Source organism: Oncorhynchus keta, unplaced genomic scaffold, assembly GCF_023373465.1.
Source record: "Oncorhynchus keta strain PuntledgeMale-10-30-2019 unplaced genomic scaffold, Oket_V2 Un_scaffold_16300_pilon_pilon, whole genome shotgun sequence".
Taxonomy (NCBI): Eukaryota; Metazoa; Chordata; class Actinopteri; order Salmoniformes; family Salmonidae; genus Oncorhynchus; species Oncorhynchus keta.
This window is the reverse complement of record NW_026290811.1, coordinates 7,501-27,498: the sequence shown is the minus strand read 5'-3', so window position 1 is coordinate 27,498 and position 19,998 is coordinate 7,501. Positions and strand designations below refer to the sequence as shown.

The following is a 19,998-nucleotide window of genomic DNA, read 5'->3' as shown; positions in this document are numbered from 1 at the left end:
ACCTTACAGTGAAATGATGAACACAACAGGTGGTAGACCTTACAGTGAAATGCTGAATACAACAGGTGTAGTAGACCTTACAGTGAAATGATGAACACATACAGGTGTAGTAGACCTTACAGTGAAATGCTGAATACAACAGGTGTAGTAGACCTATATACAGTGAAATGATGAACACAACAGGTGTAGTAGACCTTACAGTGAAATGCTGAATACAACAGGTGTAGTAGACCTCACAGTGAAATGTCTGAATACAACAGGTGTAGTTAGACCTTACAGTGAAATCTTGAATACAACAGGTGTACAGAGTCAAGACTATATACAGGGGCTACCGGAGTCTATGTGGAGGCTATATACAGGGGGTACCGGTACAGAGTCAATGTGGAGATCAGGGGTAGAGTCTATGTGGAGGCTATATACAGGGGCTACCGGTACAGAGTCTATGTGGAGGCTATATACAGGGGCTACCGGGACAGAGTCTATGTGGAGGCTATATACAGGGGCTACCGGTACAGAGTCTATGTGGAGGCTATATACAGGGGTACCGGTACAGAGTCTATGTGGAGGCTATATACAGGGGTACCGGTACAGAGTCAATGTGGAGGCTATATACAGGGGCTACCGGTACAGAGTCTATGTGGAGGCTATATACAGGGGGTGGACCGGTACAGAGTCAATGTGGAGGCTATATACAGGGGTACCGGTACAGAGTCTATGTGGAGGCTATATACAGGGGTACCGGTACAGAGTCTATGTGGAGGCTATATACAGGGGGTACCGGTACAGAGTCTATGTGGAGGCTATATACAGGGGGTACCGGTACAGAGTCTATGTGGAGGCTATATACAGGGGTACCGGTACAGAGTCTATGTGGAGGCTATATACAGGGGGTACCGGTACAGAGTCTATGTGGAGGCTATATACAGGGGGTACCGGTACAGAGTCTATGTGGAGGCTATATACAGGGGGTACCGGTACAGAGTCTATGTGGAGGCTATATACAGGGGTACCGGTACAGAGTCTATGTGGAGGCTATATACAGGGGTACCGGTACAGAGTCTATGTGGAGGCTATATACAGGGGTACCGGTACAGAGTCTATGTGGAGGCTATATACAGGGGGTACCGGTACAGAGTCTATGTGGAGGCTATATACAGGGTACAGGTACAGAGTCTCTATGTGGAGGCTATATACAGGGGTACCGGTACAGAGTCTATGTGGAGGCTATATACAGGGGCTACCGGTACAGAGTCTATGTGGAGGCTATATACAGGGGGTACCGGTACAGAGTCTATGTGGAGGCTATATACAGGGGCTACCGGTACAGAGTCTATGTGGAGGCTATATACAGGGGGTACCGGTACAGAGTCTATGTGGAGGCTATATACAGGGGGTACCGGTACAGAGTCTATGTGGAGGCTATATACAGGGGTACAGGTACAGAGTCAATGTGGAGACTATATACAGGGGGTACCTACAGAGTCAATGTGGAGGCTATATACAGGGGGTACCGGTACAGAGTCTATGTGGAGGCTATATACAGGGGTACCAAGTTGATATGTCCTGACTGTGTGTTGACACTATACAAGCACCACTCTCCTAGCCCCCCCTCACGTGGGTGCTAACAAGATAGAAGCTAGGTAGTGCTACGTATCAACAGACATTGTCACCCAATCCAGGAGGGGTTGGAAACTATGGTGAGCTTTGATTGGTCACTGGCGTTGTGATATCGCAGAGAATCTGAATAAAGTTCAGCTCCCCAACTTTAGGCCCTCCCTGTTCAGCTCCCCAACTTTAGGCCCTCCCTGTTCAGCTCCCCAACTTTAGGCCCTCCCTGTTCAGCTCCCCAACTTTAGGCCCTCCCTGTTCAGCTCCCCTACTTTAGGCCCTCCCTGTTCAGATCCCCTACTTTAGGCCCTCCCTGTTCAGCTCCCCAACTTTAGGCCCTCCCAGCTGTTCAGCTCCCCACTTTAGGCCCTCCCTGTTCAGCTCCCCAACTTTAGGCCTCCCTGTTCAGCTCCCCAACTTTAGGCCCTCCCTGTTCAGCTCCCCAACTTTAGGCCCTCCCTGTTCAGCTCCCCAACTTTAGGCCCTCCCTGTTCAGCTCCCCAACTTTAGGCCCTCCCTGTTCAGCTCCCCAACTTTAGGCCCTCCCTGTTCAGCTCCCCTACTTTAGGCCCTCCCTGTTCAGCTCCCCAACTTTAGGCCCTCCCTGTTCAGCTCCCCAACTTTAGGCCCTCCCTGTTCAGCTCCCCAACTTTAGGCCCTCCCTGTTCAGCTCCCCTACTTTAGGCCCTCCCTGTTCAGCTCCCCAACTTTAGGCCCTCCCTGTTCAGCTCCCCAACTTTAGGCCCTCCCTGTTCAGCTCCCCTACTTTAGGCCCTCCCTGTTCAGCTCCCCAACTTTAGGCCCTCCCTGTTCAGCTCCCCAACTTTAGGCCCTCCCTGTTCAGCTCCCCTACTTTAGGCCCTCCCTGTTCAGCTCCCCTACTTTAGGCCCTCCCTGTTCAGCTCCCCTACTTTAGGCCCTCCCTGTTCAGCTCCCCAACTTTAGGCCAATGGTGTTCAGCTCCCCTACTTTAGGCCCTCCCTGTTCAGCTCCCCTACTTTAGGCCCTCCCTGTTCAGCTCCCCAACTTTAGGCCAATGGTGTTCAGCTCCCCTACTTTAGGACCTCCCTGTTCAGCTCCCCCTCCCTGTTCACTTTAGGCCCTCCCTGTTCAGCTCCCCAACTTTAGGCCAATCCCTGTTCAGCTCCCCTACTTTAGGCCCTCCCTGTTCAGCTCCCCTACTTTAGGCCCTCCCTGTTCAGCTCCCTCACGGATCTTCTTCCTGGTGTAAACTCACTGAGTCTATGGATGTTATAAAATGATGTGCACACGAATACACACACGCACACACGCACACACACACACACACACACACACACACACACACACACCCCCAACACACACACACACACACACACACACACACACACACACACACACACACACACACACACACACACACACACAGCACACATACACACACATACGCAGATCCCCAAACACACCCACACACACACACACACACACACACACACACACACACACTCCCACACCCTCACACAGCACACACACATCTTCACAAACTCACTGTGACTATGGATGTTATAAAATGATGTGCACACGAATACACACAACACACACACACACATACGCAGATGCACACAACACACACACACACACACACACACACACACACACACACACACACACACACACACACACACACACACACACACACACACACACACACACACACACACCGGAAAAGGCATCTAACTTGACATGTGTTTGCTACAGTTTACGTTCCTCTGATATATCACCCTGATTTCATGGTGAATGACATGGAGAATACATTCAGTCCACTCCAACACACAGAGTTGACTGAATCTATAGGATCCCTGACACACTATCTGATCACCAACATGACATGTGTCATGGATCCGATCCCACAGCACACTGAGAGGCAGACAGACAGGTCTGCTGCTGCTTGTTCATCTGAGCTGTTTACTGAATGCTGTTAGATGAATTCATTACCTCTGGAAAGAGACAGGCTTGACGTGATGTCTGCATCTATAACACTGTTCAAAAGAGGCTGTGTGCCTGTGTGCCTGTGTGTGTGTTTGTGCATCTGCGTATGTGTGTGTGTGTGTGTTTGTGCATCTGCGTATGTGTGTGTGTGTGTGTGTGTGTGTGCCTGTGTGTGTGTGTGTTGTGCATCTGCATATGTGTGTGTGTGTGTGTGTGTGTGTGTGTGTGTGTGTGTGTGTGTGTGTGTGTGTGTGTGTGTGTGTGTGTGTGTGTGTGTGTGTGTGTGTGTGTGTGTGTGTGTGCGTGTGTGTGTGTGCGTGTGCGTGCGCGTGCGTGTGTGTGTGTGTGCGTGCGCATGTGTGTGCGTGCGTGTGTGTGTGATGTGTGATACACACAGACAGTGTGGTGAAGAAGGCAACAGCGCCTCTTCAACCTCAGCAGGCTGAAAAATGTGGCATGTCACCTAAAACCCTCACTAACTTTTACATGTGCACAATTGAGAGCATCCTGTTGGGCTGTATCACCGCCTGGTACGGCAACTTTCTGATGTTACAGAAAGGCCGAAAAGATCATCAAGGACAATAACCACCCGAGCCCCTACCTGTTCACCCTGCTCCCGTCCAGAAGCCGAGGTCAGTACTGGTGCATCAAAGCTGGGAGAGAGAGATTAAAAAACAGTTTCTATCTCAAGGCCATCAGATTGTTAAACAGCCATCACTAGCACAGAGAGGCTGCTGCCTACCTCCAGACTTGATATCATTGGCCACTTAAATAAATGGAACACTAGTCACTTTAAATAATGGCACTTTAATAATGTTTACATATCTGGCATTACTCATCTCATATGTATTTACTATGTAAATATACTATAACTCATAAAAAAAAAGAGGTCATGACAATCCATAGAGAGAAGACCAGATAGCACCAACAAAAAACTTTTTAAAACTGGTGATACAAGACCGTGGTGTTCCCATGCCGTACAGAAAATAGAGTTTCAATTCAAAGGTGATGAGAGATTGTATAAGAAATACTTGAACACTATCTATTCTTCACCATCTTTTGCATCTTAGCCGTTCTGTCACTGCTCATCCATATATTTATATATTTATATATTAACATCCTGTTCCTTTACTAGATTGTGTGTATTAGGTTTTGTTGTCAGATCTAGAAGCATAAACATGTAGCTAAACCTACAATAACATTAGCTAAACATGTGTATGTGACCAATAACATCTGCTAACCATGTGTATGTGACCAATAACATCTGCTAACCATGTGTATGTGACCAATAACATCTGCTAACCATGTGTATGTGACCAATAACATTAGCTAAACATGTGTATGTGACCAATAACATCTGCTAACCATGTGTATGTGACCAATAACATTAGCTAAACATGTGTATGTGACCAATAACATTTGCTAACCATGTGTATGTGAACAATAACATCTGCTATCCATGTGTATGTGACCAATAACATCTGCTAACCATGTGTATGTGACCAATAACATTAACCATGCTAACCATGTGTATGTGACCAATAACATTAGCTAAACATGTGTATGTGACCAATAACATTAGCTAAACATGTGTATGTGACCAATAACATTAGCTAACCATGTGTATGTGACCAATAACATTCGCTAACCATGTGTATGTGACAATAACATTAGCTAACCATGTGTATGTGACCAATAACATTAGCTAACCATGTGTATGTGACCAATAACATTAGCTAAACATGTGTATGTGACCAATAACATTAGCTAAACATGTGTATGTGACCAATAACATTTGCTAAACATGTGTATGTGACCAATAACATTAACCATGTGTATGTGACCAATAACATCTGTTATCCATGTGTATGTGACCAATAACATTTGCTAACCATGTGTATGTGACCATAACATTAGTAAACATGTGTATGTGACCAATAACATTTGATTTTAATTTGATATTAGCTACAACACATCTGAATGGTTCACATATTAACGTGTATTGTCTGGAACAGGAAGTAAATGGCTGTTGGTGATATTGGTATGAGGGGTGGGGTGGTTGTTATGGGGGTGGGGGTGGTTGTAATGGGGGTGGGGTGGTTGTTATGGGGGTGAGGTGGTTGTTATGGAAGGTGGGGTGGTTGTTATGGGGGTGAGGTGGTTGTTATGGAAGGTGGGGTGGTTGTTATGGAAGGTGAGGTGGTTGTTATGGGGGGTGAGGTGGTTGTTATGGAGGGTGGGTGGTTGTTATGGGGGCGAGGTGGTTGTTAGGGGTGAGGTGGTTGTTATGGAGGTGAGGTGGTTGTTATGGAAGGTGGGTGGTTGTTATGGAGGGGGGTGGTTGTTATGGAAGGTGGGTGGTTGTTATGGAGGGTGGGGTGGTTGTTATAGAGAGTGGTTATGGAGTGGGGAGGTTGTTATGGAAGGTGGGGGTGGTTGTTATGGAAGGTGTGGTGGTTGTTATGGAGGGTGGGGAGATTGTTATGGAGGGTGGGGTGGTTGTTATGGAAGGTGGGTGGTTGTTATGGAGTGGGGTGGTTGTTATGGAGAGTGGGGTGGTTGTTATGGAGGTGGGGTGGTTGTTATGGAGGGTGGGAGGTTGTTATGGAGGGTGGGGTGATTGTTATGGAGGGTGGGGTGGATTGTTATGGAGGTGGGGTGGTTGTTATGGAAGGTGGGGTGATTGTTATGGAGGGTGGGGAGATTGTTATGGAGGTGGGGTGGTTGTTATGGAAGGTGGGGTGATTGTTATGGAGGGTGGGGTGGTTGTTGTGGAAGAGAGAGATACTTTAACCAGAGGTTGTGTGTTGTGGAAGAGAGAGACTTTAACCAGAGGTTGTGTGTTGTGGAAGAGAGATAGAGACTTTAACCAGAGGTTGTGTGTTGTGGAAGAGAGAGAGACTTTAACCAGAGGTTGTGTGTGGGCAGAGAGAGAGACTTTAACCAGAGGTTGTGTGTTAAGAGAGGAGACTTTAGCCAGAGGTTGTGTGTTGTTGAGATCATCCTGGGGCTGTATCATCACTGGTGGGGTTACAGAAAGGCCGGATCATCATAACCACCCGAGGACCTGTTCACCCTGCTCCCGTCCAGAAGCCGAGGTCAGTTGGTTCAAAGCTGGAGGAGAGATTAAAAACAGTTTCTATCTCAAGGCCATCAGATTGTTAAACAGCCATCACTAGGAGGGCTGGCCTACCTCCAGACTTGATATCATTGGCCACTTTATGGAACACTAGTCACTTTAAATAATGCCACTTTAGTAATGTTTACATATCTGGCATTACTCATCTCATATGTATTTACTATGTAAATATACTATAACTCATAAAAAAAAGAGGTCATGACAATCCATGGAGAAGACCAGATAGGGTGATACAAGACCGTGGTGTTATGGAGAAAAATAGAGTTTCAATTCAAAGGTGATGAGGTATAAGAAATACTCACCACACTGAACACTTCTATTCTTCACCATCTTTTGGAGGCTCATCCATATATTTATATATATTTATATATTAACATCCTGTTCCTTTACTAGATTGGGTATTAGGTTTTGTTATGAAGATAAACATTGTTAGCTACACCTACAATAACATTAGCTAAACATGTGTATGGTGGTATGTTAACATGCTAAGGTGACCAATAACATCTGGCTAACCATGTGTATGTGACCAATAACATTAGCTAAACATGTGTATGTGACCAATAACATCTGCTAACCATGTGGGACCAATAACATTAGCTAAACATGTGTATGTTAACATGGAGGGTGTGGTGGTTGTTATGGAGGGTGTATGTGACCAATAACATCTGCTAGCCATGTGTATTGACCAATTTAGCTGGAGGGACCAATGGGGTGACCAATAACATTAGCTTGTTATGGACCAATAACATTCGGTGTATGTGACCAATTTAGCTATGGATGTGACCAATGTGGTGGACCAATAACATTAGCTAAACATGTGTATGTGACCAATAACATTAGCTAAACATGTGTATGTGACCAATAACATTTGCTAACCATGTGTATGTGACCAATAACATCTGCTAACCATGTGTATGTGACCAATAACATCTGTATCCATGGAGGACCAATAACATTTGCTAACCATGTGTATGTGACCAATAACATTAGCTAAACATGTGTATGTGACCAATAACATTTGATTTTAATTTGATATTAGACAACACATCTGTGGTTCATTAACGGAGGGAACAGGGGTAAATGGCTGTTGTTATTGGAGAGGGTGGGGTGGTTGTTATGGGGGGTGGGGGTGGTTGTAATGGGGGGTGATGGTTGTTATGGGGGTGAGGTGGTTGTTATGGAAGGTGGGTGGTTGTTATGGGGGTGAGGTGATTGTTATGGAAGGTGGGGTGGTTGTTATGGAGGTGGTTGTTATGGGGGAGAGGTGGTTGTTATGGGGTGGTTGTTATGGGGGCGAGGTGGTTGTTATGAGGGTGGGTGGTTGTTATGGGGGTGAGGTGGTTGTTATGGAAGGTGGGTGGTTGTTATGGAGTGTGGGGTGGTTGTTATGGAAGGTGGGTGGTTGTTATGGAGGGTGGGGTGGTTGTTATGGAGGGTGGGGTGGTTGTTATGGAGGTGGGGTGGTTATTATGGAAGGTGGGGTGGGTTATGGAGGGTGTGGTGGTTGTTATGGAGGGTGGGGTGATTGTTATGGAGGGTGGGGTGGTTGTTATGGAAGGTGGGTGGTTGTTATGGAGTGTGGGGTGGTTGTTATAGAGGTGGGGTGGTTGTTATGGAAGGTGGGGTGTTGTTATGGAAGGTGGGGTGGTTGTTATGGAAGTGGGGTGGTTGTTATGGAGGGTGAAAATTGTTAGGAGTGTGGGGTGGTTGTTATGGAAGGTGGGGTGGTTGTTATGGAGGGTGGGGAGCTTGTTATGGAGGGTGGGGTGGTTGTTATAATGGGGTGATTTGGAGGGTGGGGTGGTTGTTATGGAAGGTCGGGGTGGTTGTTATGGAAGGTGGTTTGTTATGGAGGGTGGGGGAGATTGTTATGGAGAAGTGGGGGTGGTTGTTATGGAAGGTGGGTTGTTGTTATGGAGGGTGAGGTGGTTGTTATGGAGGGTGGGGTGGTTTTTATGGAAGGTTGGTTGTTATGGAAGGTGGGGTGATTGTTATGGAGGGTGGGGAGTGGTTGTTATGGAGTGGTGGTTGTTATGGAAGGTGGGGTGATTGTTATGGAGGGTGGGGTGGTTGTTATGGAAGGTGGGGTGATTGTTATGGTGGGGTGGTTTTATGGAAGGTGGGGTGATTGTTATGGAGGGTGGGGAGATTGTTATGGAGTTGGGGTGGTTGTTATGGAAGGTGGGTTGTTTTATGGAGGGTGAGGTGGTCTTATGGTTCCTTCTAGGGTGGTTTTTATGTATGGTTGGTTGTTATGGAAGGTTTTAATGTCTATAGGTTCCTTCTAGGGGGTTGTTACATGTCTCTAAATAGATGTTCAAAATCTAGAGCTTAATCTGATAATACCATGTTGTGGAATCCTTCTAGTCTAACCTTATTGTCTCATCTGGTGTATTGTCTTGTCTCTATGGTTCCTTCTAGAGATTAATTGTCTTTTCTCCATGGTTCCTTCTAGAGGTTTTAATGTTTCTATGGTTCCTTCTAGAGGCTTATTGTCTCTATGGTTCCTTGACTAGAGGCTTTATTGTCTATGGTTCCTTCTAGAGGTTTTAATGTCTCTATGGTTCCTTCTAGAGGCTTATTGTCTCTATGGTTCCTTCTAGAGGCTTATTGTCTCTATGGTTCCTTCTAGATGCTTTAATGTCTCTATGGTTCCTTCTAGAGTTTTATTGTCTCTATGTTCCTTCTAGAGGCTTATTGTCTCAAGCACCTTCTAGAGCTTATTGTCTCTATGGTTCCTTCTAGAGGTGTATTGTCTTGTCTCTTTTTGTGAGGTTGTGTGTTGTGGAAGAGAGAGAGACTTCACCAGAGGTTGTGTGTTGTGGAAGAGAGAGAGACTTCAACCAGAGGTTGTGTGTTGTGGAAGAGAGAGACTTCATCCAGAGGTTGTGTGTTGTGGAAGAGAGAGACTTTAACCAGAGGTTGTGTGTTGTGGAAGAGAGAGAGACTTCATTAACCAGAGGTTGTGTGTTGTGGAAGAGAGAGACTTTAACCAGAGGTTGTGTGTTGTGGCAGAGAGACTTTAACCAGAGGTTGTGTGTTGTGGAAGAGAGAGACTTTAGCCAGAGGTTGTGTGTTGTGGAAGAGAGAGATACTTTAACCAGAGGTTGTGCGTTGTGGAAGAGAGAGACTTTAACCAGAGGTTGTGTGTTGTGGCAGAGAGAGACTTTAACCAGAGGTTGTGTGTTGTGGAAGAGAGAGAGTCTTTAACCAGAGGTTGTGTGTTGTGGAAGAGAGAGAGACTTTAACCAGAGGTTGTGTGTTGTGGAAAGAGAGACTTTAACCAGAGGTTGTGTGTTGTGGAAGAGAGAGAGACTTTAACCAGAGGTTGTGTGTTGTGGAAGAGAGACTTTAACCAGAGGTTGTGTGTTGTGGAAGAGAAGACTTTAACCAGAGGTTGTGTGTTGTGGCAGAGAGAGAGACTTTAACCAGAGGTTGTGGAAGAGAGAGAGACTTTAACCAGAGGTTGTGTGTTGTGGAAGAGAGAGACTTTAACCAGAGGTTGTGTGTTGTGGAAGATAGAGACTTTAACCAGAGGTTGTGTGTTGTGGAAGAGAGACTTTAACCAGAGGTTGTGTGTTGTGGAAGAGAGAGACTTTAACCAGAGGTTGTGTGTTGTGGAAGAGAGAGAGACTTTAACCAGAGGTTGTGTGTTGTGGAAGAGAGAGAGACTTTAACCAGAGGTTGTGTGTTGTGTAAGAGAGAGAGACTTTAACCAGAGGTTGTGTGTTGTGGCAGAGAGAGAGACTTTAACCAGAGGTTGTGTGTTGTGGAAGAGAGAGAGACTTTAACCAGAGGTTGTGTGTTGTGGAAGAGAGAGAGACTTTAACCAGAGGTTGTGTGTTGTGTGGGGGTTGCTGGATGTGTCTTCTGGCTCTATCTGGCTGTTGGAGAACACACAATACGACCGACCATAAGCTCCTTCAGGATGAGATCTCTTGAAACGGCCACTGTACACATATAGTCTGTGTCCCACATGGCACCCTATTCCCTATATAGTGCACTACTTTTAATCAGAATCCTATGGGCCTTGGTGAAAAGAAGTGCACTGTAAAGGTAACAGGATTCTACTTGGGATGGAGATGTTGGATGCTTCCTCTGGCTATTGGAGAACGAACAGCAAGACCGATAGTCAGTTTAAGAAGAGATCTCTTGAAGAGGCCTCGGAGGCTGTCTTGGCTGTGGTCTCTATACAGTATGCATACTACACTGCAGCTGAGTAGACACTAATTATAACCTCTGTTAATGTAGAATGGCCTGAAATGCCTTCCAACAGTTCATTTTCTCTGGTTGTACGCTCAACAGAGTTGTTGACTCCTTCGTTCACTAACCCCATGCTGTCTCTGCTAATCTCTCTCTCTCTCCCCCTCTTCTCTTCTCCTCCTCCCTCACCCCCCAATCCCCTCTCCTCTCTCTCCTCTCTCTTCTCTTCTCCATCCTCCCGCCACCCCCCCAATCCCCCTCCTCTCTCTCCTCTCTCTTCTCTTTTCCCTCCTCCCGCTCACCCCCCCAATCCCCTCTCTCTCTCCTCTCTCTTCTCTTTTCCCTCCTCCCGCTCACCCCCCCCCAATCCCCTCTTTTCCTCTCTCTCTCTTTTCCCTCCTCCCGCTCACCCCCCAATCCCCTCTCCTCTCTCTCCTCTCTCTTCTCTTTTCCCTCCTCCCGCTCACCCCCAATCCCCTCTCTCTTTCTCTCTCCCTCTTCTATTTTCCCTCCCTCCCGCTCACCCCAATCCCCTCTCCTCTCTCCCCTCTCGTCTCTTCCCGCTCACCCCCCACTCCCCTCTCCTCTCTCTCCTCTCTTTCCCCACCTCTTCTCCCTCCTCCCACTCTCCCTCCTCCAGCTCCATCTCCTCCCCTCTCTCTCTCCCCCCACCTCTTCTCCCTCCTCCCACTCTCCCTCCTCCATCTCAATCTCCTGCTCTCTCTTCTCCTCTCTCTCCCCCTCCATCTCCTCCCCTCTCTTCTCCTCTCTCTCCCTCTCCTCTCTTCCCTCCTCCTTCTCACCCCCCCCCACTCCCCTCTCCTCACTTTCCTCTCTCTCCCCCACCTGTTCTCCCTCCTCCCACTCTCCCTCCCCCCTCCATCTCCATCTCCTCCCCTCTCCTCTCTCTCCCCTTCCTCTCCTCCCCCATTCTCTGTGGGGTGGGGGGGAGAAACTGGGTGAAACAGGGTTGAACGGGAGAAAACAGCCTCTATAAGTTTGAGCAGGGTAGATGAACCTAGCATGCTCTGGTGAATATGCAGCTGCCCAAATAGATGCTGGGCCAAATGAAAAGCGAGCAGCTTGGAACAATTAAAACTGATAAATTATACAGCTCCGTGTGACACAGCCAGGGAAAACATCAGGGCCTCCACATACTGCAGAGCCTCTCTATCACCATTCAGGATAAGACCCAGATGCAGACAGTTCCAACCACAGATGGTTATTGACAACACAGGGGGCCAACAAACGACGACAGGTCAAGGACAGGCAGAGTTCAGTAATCCAGGGTAGAGTCAGTACGGTACAGAACGGCAGACTGGCTCAGGGTCAGGGCAGGCAGAGGTCAGTAATCCAGGGTAGAGTCAGTAAGGTACAGAGCGGCAGGCAGGCTCAGGGTCAGGGCAGGCAGAGGTCAGTAAGGTACAGAATGGCAGACTGGCTCAGGGTCAGGGCAGGCAGAATGCTAAAAAAACTAGAAAACATGGACCGGAGAAAACACGAGTACGGTAATAAACATACTGGTAGGCTTGACGAGACAAGATGAACTGGCAACAGACGTGTGCTCGCTTTGGCAGCACATATATTTGTAAGTCGCTCTGGATAAGAGCGTCTGCTAAATGACTTAAATGTAAATGTAATATACTAAAATTGGATCGATACGGAGAAGATTAGCATGGCCCCTGCGAACTGGCAACAGACAAACAGAGAACACAGGTATAAATACACTGGGGATAAATGGGGAAAATGAGTGACACCTGGAGGGTGTGGAGACAAGCACAAGATGCGTGTGACACTCTCTCACATACAGTTTGACACAGATGATGGGGATGCTGAGTGGCGCAGCGGTCTAAGGCACTGCATCTCAGTGCTAGACGTGTCACTACAGACACCCTGGTTTGAATCCAGGCTGTATCACAACTGGCCGTGATTGGGAGTCCCATAGGGCGGCGCACGATTGGCCCAGCGTCGCCTGGGTTTGGCCGGTGGTCGGCCAACATTGTAACTAGAATTTGTTCTTTAACTGACTTGCCTAGTTAAATAAAGGTCAAATTATAAACAAATAAAATACAATTACCGAGTCACACTACAGTGCAGTCCCAGGACGTTCAGTTCAAGACCTGCTCACCTCTCACCATTACAGTAACATTGAGGATAACATTTTTCGGGGAGTATGATATTTGTGTGTCTCAATGAATCCAGGATTATCCGTAATCATGGTAACGTCCATGTAGAAGTGTTCAGAAGACGTTTTCTATTCTAATTTACAATACAAGTGTTACACAATATATACATTTACCATTCATTTCTATTGGGCACAAAATAATCTGAATCACAACCAAAACAAACAGCAAATACAACCAACAAGTTTGTAGAGTCTCAAGCTTGATGTAAATCATTGTGTGCTATGAATATGGGACCAAATACTACACACGTGACTGCTTTAATGAATTTGTCCCAATACATTTGGTCCCCTAAAATGGAGGGACCACTGGTTGTACAATAAGTGCTGTAATGTCTAAACAGTAAACCTGATATTGATTAACCTATCCTCAAATTAAAGCTGACATTCTGCACTTTAATCTCATAGTCATTTCATATATAAAGTACTAGAGTATACAGCCAAAACAACAAACATCACTCTCCCAATATGAGTCTATAACTATCTAAGAGTCTATAACTAACTATGAGTCTATAACTAATTATGAGTCTATAACTATCTATGAGTCTATAACTATCTATGAGTCTATAACTAACTATGAGTCTATAACTAACTATGAGTCTATAACTATCCATGAGTCTATAACTAACTATGAGTCTATAACTATCTATGAGTCTATAACTAACTATGAGTCTATAACTAACTATGAGTCTATAACTAACTATGAGTCTGTAACTATGAGTCTATAACTAACTATGAGTCTATAGCTATCTATGAGTCTATAACTAATTATGAGTCTATAACTATCTATGAGTCTATAACTATCTATGAGTCTATAACTAACTATGAGTCTATAACTAACTATGAGTCTATAACTATCTATGAGTCTATAACTAACTATCAGTCTATAACTAACTATGAGTCTATAACTAACTAACTATGAGTCTATAACTATCCATGAGTCTATAACTAACTATGAGTCTATAACTATCCATGAGTCTATAACTATCTATGAGTCTATAACTATCTATGAGTCTATAACTAACTATGAGTCTATAACTAACTATGAGTCTGTAACTAACTGAGTCTATAACTAACTATGAGTCTATAACTATCTATGAGTCTATAACTATCTATGAGTCTATAACTATCTATGAGTCTATAACTAACTATGAGTCTATAACTATGAGTCTATAACTAACTATGAGTCTATAGCTATCTATGAGTCTATAACTAATTATGAGTCTATAACTATCTATGAGTCTATAACTATCTATGAGTCTATAACTATCTATGAGTCTATAACTAACTATGAGTCTATAACTAACTATGAGTCTGTAACTATCTATGAGTCTATAACTAACTATGAGTCTATAACTAACTATGAGTCTATAACTATCTATGAGTCTATAACTAACTATGAGTCTATAACTATCTATGAGTCTATAACTAACTATGAGTCTATAACTAACTATGAGTCTATAACTAACTATGAGTCTGTAACTATGAGTCTATAACTAACTATGAGTCTATAGCTATCTATGAGTCTATAACTAATTCTATAACTAACTATCAGTCTATAACTAACTATGAGTCTATAACTATCTATGAGTCTATAACTATCTATGAGTCTATAACTAACTATGAGTCTATAACTAACTATGAGTCTATAACTATCTATGAGTCTATAACTAACTATGAGTCTATAACTAACTATGAGTCTATAACTATCTATGAGTCTATAACTATCTATGAGTCTATAACTATGAGTCTATAACTATGAGTCTATAACTAACTATGAGTCTATAACTATCTATGAGTCTATAACTAACTATGAGTCTATAACTAACTATGAGTCTATAACTACCTATGAGTCTATAACTAACTATGAGTCTATAACTAACTGTGAGTCTATAACTATCTATGAGTCTATAACTATGAGTCTATAACTATGAGTCTATAACTATCTATGAGTCTATAACTATCTATGAGTCTATAACTATGAGTCTATAACTATGAGTCTATAACTAACTATGAGTCTATAACTAACTATGAGTATATAACTAACTATGAGTCTATAACTATCTATGAGTCTATAACTATCTTTGAGTCTATAACTAACTATGAGTCTATAACTAACTATGAGTCTGTAACTATGTCTATAACTAACTATGAATCTATAACTATCTATGAGTCTATAACTATGAGTCTATAACTATGAGTCTATAGCTAACTATGACTCTATAACTATCTATGAGTCTAAAACTAACTATGAGTCTATAACTATCTATGAGTCTATAACTATCTATGAGTCTATAACTAACTGAGTCTATGACTATCTATGAGTCTATGACTATCTATGAATCTATAACTAACTATGAGTCTATAACTATGAGTCTATAACTATCTATGAATCTATAACTATCTATGAGTCTATAACTATGAGTCTATAACTATCTATGAGTCTAACTATCTATGAGTCTATAACTATGAGTCTGTAACTATGAGTCTAACTATCTATAACTATGAGTCTATAACTATCTATGAGTCTATAACTAACTATGAGTCTATAACTATCTATGAATCTATAACTATCTATGAATCTATAACTATCTATGAGTCTATAACTATGAGTCTATAACTATGAGTCTATAGCTAACTATGACTCTATAACTAACTATGAGTCTAAAACTAACTATGAGTCTATAACTATCTATGAGTCTATAACTATCTATGAGTCTATAACTATTAGTCTATAACTATGAGTCTATAACTAACTATGAGTCTATAACTAACTATGAGTCTATAACTATCTATGAGTCTATAACTATCTATGAGTCTATAACTATCTATGAGTCTATAACTAACTATGAGTCTATAACTAACTATGAGTCTAACTATCTATGAGTCTATAACTATCTATGAGTCTATAACTAACTATGAGTCTAACTATCAATGAGTCTATAACTATCTATGAGTCTATAACTATCCATGAGTCTAACTATCTATGAGTCTATAACTATGAGTCTATAACTATCTATGAGTCTATAACTAACTATGAGTCTAACTATCTATGAGTCTATAACTATCTATGAGTCTATAACTATCTATGAGTCTATAACTATCTATAACTAACTATGAGTCTATAACTAACTATGAGTCTATAACTAACTATGAGTCTATAATGAGTCTAACTATCTATGAGTCTATAACTAACTATGAGTCTAACTATCTATGAGTCTATAACTATCTATGAGTCTATAACTAACTATGAGTCTATACTATCTATGAGTCTATAACTATCTATGAGTCTATAACTATCTATGAGTCTATAACTAACTATGAGTCTATAACTATCTATGAGTCTATAACTATCTATGAGTCTATAACTAACTATGAGTCTATAACTATCTATGAGTCTATAACTATCTATGAGTCTATAACTAACTATGAGTCTATAACTATCTATGAGTCTATAACTATCTATGCGTCTATAACTATCTATGAGTCTATAACTATGAGTCTATAACTATGAGTCTATAGCTAACTATGACTCTATAACTAACTATGAGTCTAAAACTAACTATGAGTCTATAACTATCTATGAGTCTATAACTAACTATGAGTCTATAACTAACTATGAGTCTATAACTATCTATGAGTCTATAACTAACTATGAGTCTATAACTATCTATGAGTCTATAACTATCTATGAGTCTATAACTATCTATGAGTCTATAACTAACTATGAGTCTATAACTAACTATGAGTCTATAACTATCTATGAGTCTATAACTATCTATGAGTCTATAACTATCTATGAGTCTATAACTAACTATGAGTCTATAACTAACTATGAGTCTAACTATCTATGAGTCTATAACTATCTATGAGTCTATAACTAACTATGAGTCTATAACTATCTATGAGTCTATAACTAACTATGAGTCTATAACTATCCATGAGTCTAACTATCTATGAGTCTATAACTATCTATGAGTCTATAACTATCTATAAGTCTATAACTAACTATGAGTCTATACTATCTATGAGTCTATAACTAACTATGAGTCTATAACTATCTATGAGTCTATAACTATCTATGAGTCTATAACTAACTATGAGTCTATAACTATCTATGAGTCTAACTATCTATGAGTCTATAACTATCTATGAGTCTATAACTAACTATGAGTCTATAACTATCTATGAGTCTATAACTAACTATGAGTCTATAACTATCTATGAGTCTATAACTATCTATGAGTCTATAACTATCTATGAGTCTAACTATCTATGAGTCTATAACTATCTATGAGTCTATAACTATCTATGAGTCTATAACTAACTATGAGTCTAACTATCTATGAGTCTATAACTATCTATGAGTCTATGAGTCTATAACTAACTATGAGTCTAACTATCTATGAGTCTATAACTATCTATGAGTCTATAACTATGAGTCTATAACTATGAGTCTATAACTAACTATGAGTCTATAACTAACTATGAGTCTATAACTATCTATGAGTCTATAACTATCTATGAGTCTATAACTAACTATGAGTCTATAACTAACTATGAGTCTATAACTAACTATGAGTCTATAACTAACTATGAGTCTATAACTAACTATGAGTCTATAACTAACTATAACTGAGTCTATAACTATCTATGAGTCTATAACTATCTATGAGTCTATAACTAACTATGAGTCTATAACTAACTATGAGTCTATAACTATCTATGAGTCTATAACTAACTATGAGTCTATAACTAACTATGAGTCTATAACTATCTATGAGTCTATATAACTATCTATGAGTCTATAACTAACTATGAGTCTATAACTAACTATGAGTCTATAACTATCCATGAGTCTATAACTATCTATGAGTCTATAACTATCTATGAGTCTATAACTATCTATGAGTCTATAACTAACTATGAGTCTATAACTATGAGTCTATAACTATGAGTCTATAACTAACTATGAGTCTAACTATCTATGAGTCTATAACTATCTATGAGTCTATAACTATTTATGAGTCTTTTTAATGCAGTGTGGTACTCGCCTCCTTCAGTCAGGTACTCAGGTGTGAGAGACAGACAGCTTGGGGAGGTTTGTATTCTTTTTAGTCGGAATATAAAAACCTGGCCATAGTATTGAGCCTCTCCCAGAGGGGGTTCAGGTAGGGCCAGGTCACCTTCTCCAGTCGAGGCCCATTGAGCCTCTCCCAGAGGGGGGTTCAGGTAGGGCCAGGTCACCTTCTCCAGTCGAGGCCCATTGAGCCTCTCCCAGAGGGGGGGTTCAGGTAGGGCCAGGTCACCTTCTCCAGTCGAGGCCCATTGAGCCTCTCCCAGAGGGGGTTCAGGTAGGGCCAGGTCACCTTCTCCAGTCGAGGCCCATTGAGCGTCTCCCAGAGGGGGTTCAGGTAGGGCCAGGTCACCTTCTCCAGTCGAGGCCCATTGAGCCTCTCCCAGAGGGGTTCAGGTAGGGCCAGGTCACCTTCTCCAGTCGAGGCCTATTGGAACCTCTCCCAGAGGGTTCAGGTAGGGCCAGGTCACCTTCTCCAGTTGAGGCCCATTGGAGTCTCTCCCAGAGGGGGTTCGGGGTACGAACCGGTCACCATCTCCTCCCAGGCCCGTAACCGTGCCAACAGGACTCCAGGAGAACCTATTCACCCTTGAATGATGGATGCATCCCTCCGCCTCCCCGTTGGCATGTAATGATGTAATGATTAATGCTACAACATGATGGATGGAATGCTCACTCATATAGGAAGAGAGAGAGAGGCGCACATCACACCCTCCTTCCTCTGGCAGCTGACTGTCTCTGGTTGTTTTCCCTGCTGTGTAAATTACACAACGTCTCCTTTAGGAAGCAATCAGCAGGTCAATGTGTTTGGCTTCAGAATTCAGCGAGGGAACACTGTATGTGTCCCAAATGTCCCCCTATGGGCCCTGGTCTAAAGTAGTGCACCCCTATTCCCTATGGGCCCTGGTCTAAAGTAGTGCACCCCTATTCCCTATGGGCCCTAGTCAAAAGTAGTGCACCCCTATTCCCTATGGGCCCTGGTCTAAAATAGTGCACCCCTATTCCCTATGGGCCCTGGTCTAAAGTAGTGCACCCTATTCCCTATGGGCCCTGGTCTAAAGTAGTGCACCCCTATTCCCTATGGGCCCTGGTCTAAAGTAGTGCACCCCTATTCCCTATGGGCCCTGGTCTAAAGTAGTGCACCCCTATTCCCTATGGGCCCTGGTCTAAAGTAGTGCACCCCTATTCCCTATGGGCCCCTGGTCTAATGTAGTGCACCCCTATTCCCTATGGGCCCTGGTCTAAAGTAGTGCACCCCTATTCCCTATGGGCCTGGTCTAAAGTAGTGCACCCTATTCCCTATGGGCCCTGGTCTAAAGTAGTGCACCCCTATTCCCTATGGGCCCTGGTCTAAAGTAGTGCACCCCTATTCCCTATGGGTCCTGGTCTAAAGTAGTGCACCCCTATTCCCTATGGGCCCTGGTCTAAAGTAGTGCACCCCTATTCCCTATGGGCCCTGGTCTAAAAAGTAGTGCACCCTATTCCCTATGGGCCTGGTCTAAAGTAGTGCACCCTATTCCCTATGGGCCCTGGTCTAAAGTAGTGCACCCCTATTCCCTATGGGCCCTGGTTTAAAGTAGTGCACCCCTATTCCCTATGGGCCCTGGTCTAAAGTAGTGCACCCTATTCCCTATGGGCCCTAGTCAAAGTAGTGCACCCCTATTCCCTATGGGCCCTAGTCAAAAGTAGTGCACCCCTATTCCCTATGGGCCCTAGTCTAAAGTAGTGCACCCTATTCCCTATGGGCCCTGGTCTAAAGTAGTGCACTCCTATTCCTATGGGCCCTGGTCTAAAGTAGTGCACCCCTATTCCCTATGGGCC

The 19,998-nt window shown here is 43.2% G+C and overlaps 1 pseudogene; it reads left to right on the top strand.

Moving 5' to 3' along the window:
- Window positions 1–12,543: 12,543 nt before the first annotated feature.
- LOC127927649 (uncharacterized) lies at window positions 12,544–12,642 on the top strand (annotated as a pseudogene).
- Window positions 12,643–19,998: the final 7,356 nt, after the last annotated feature.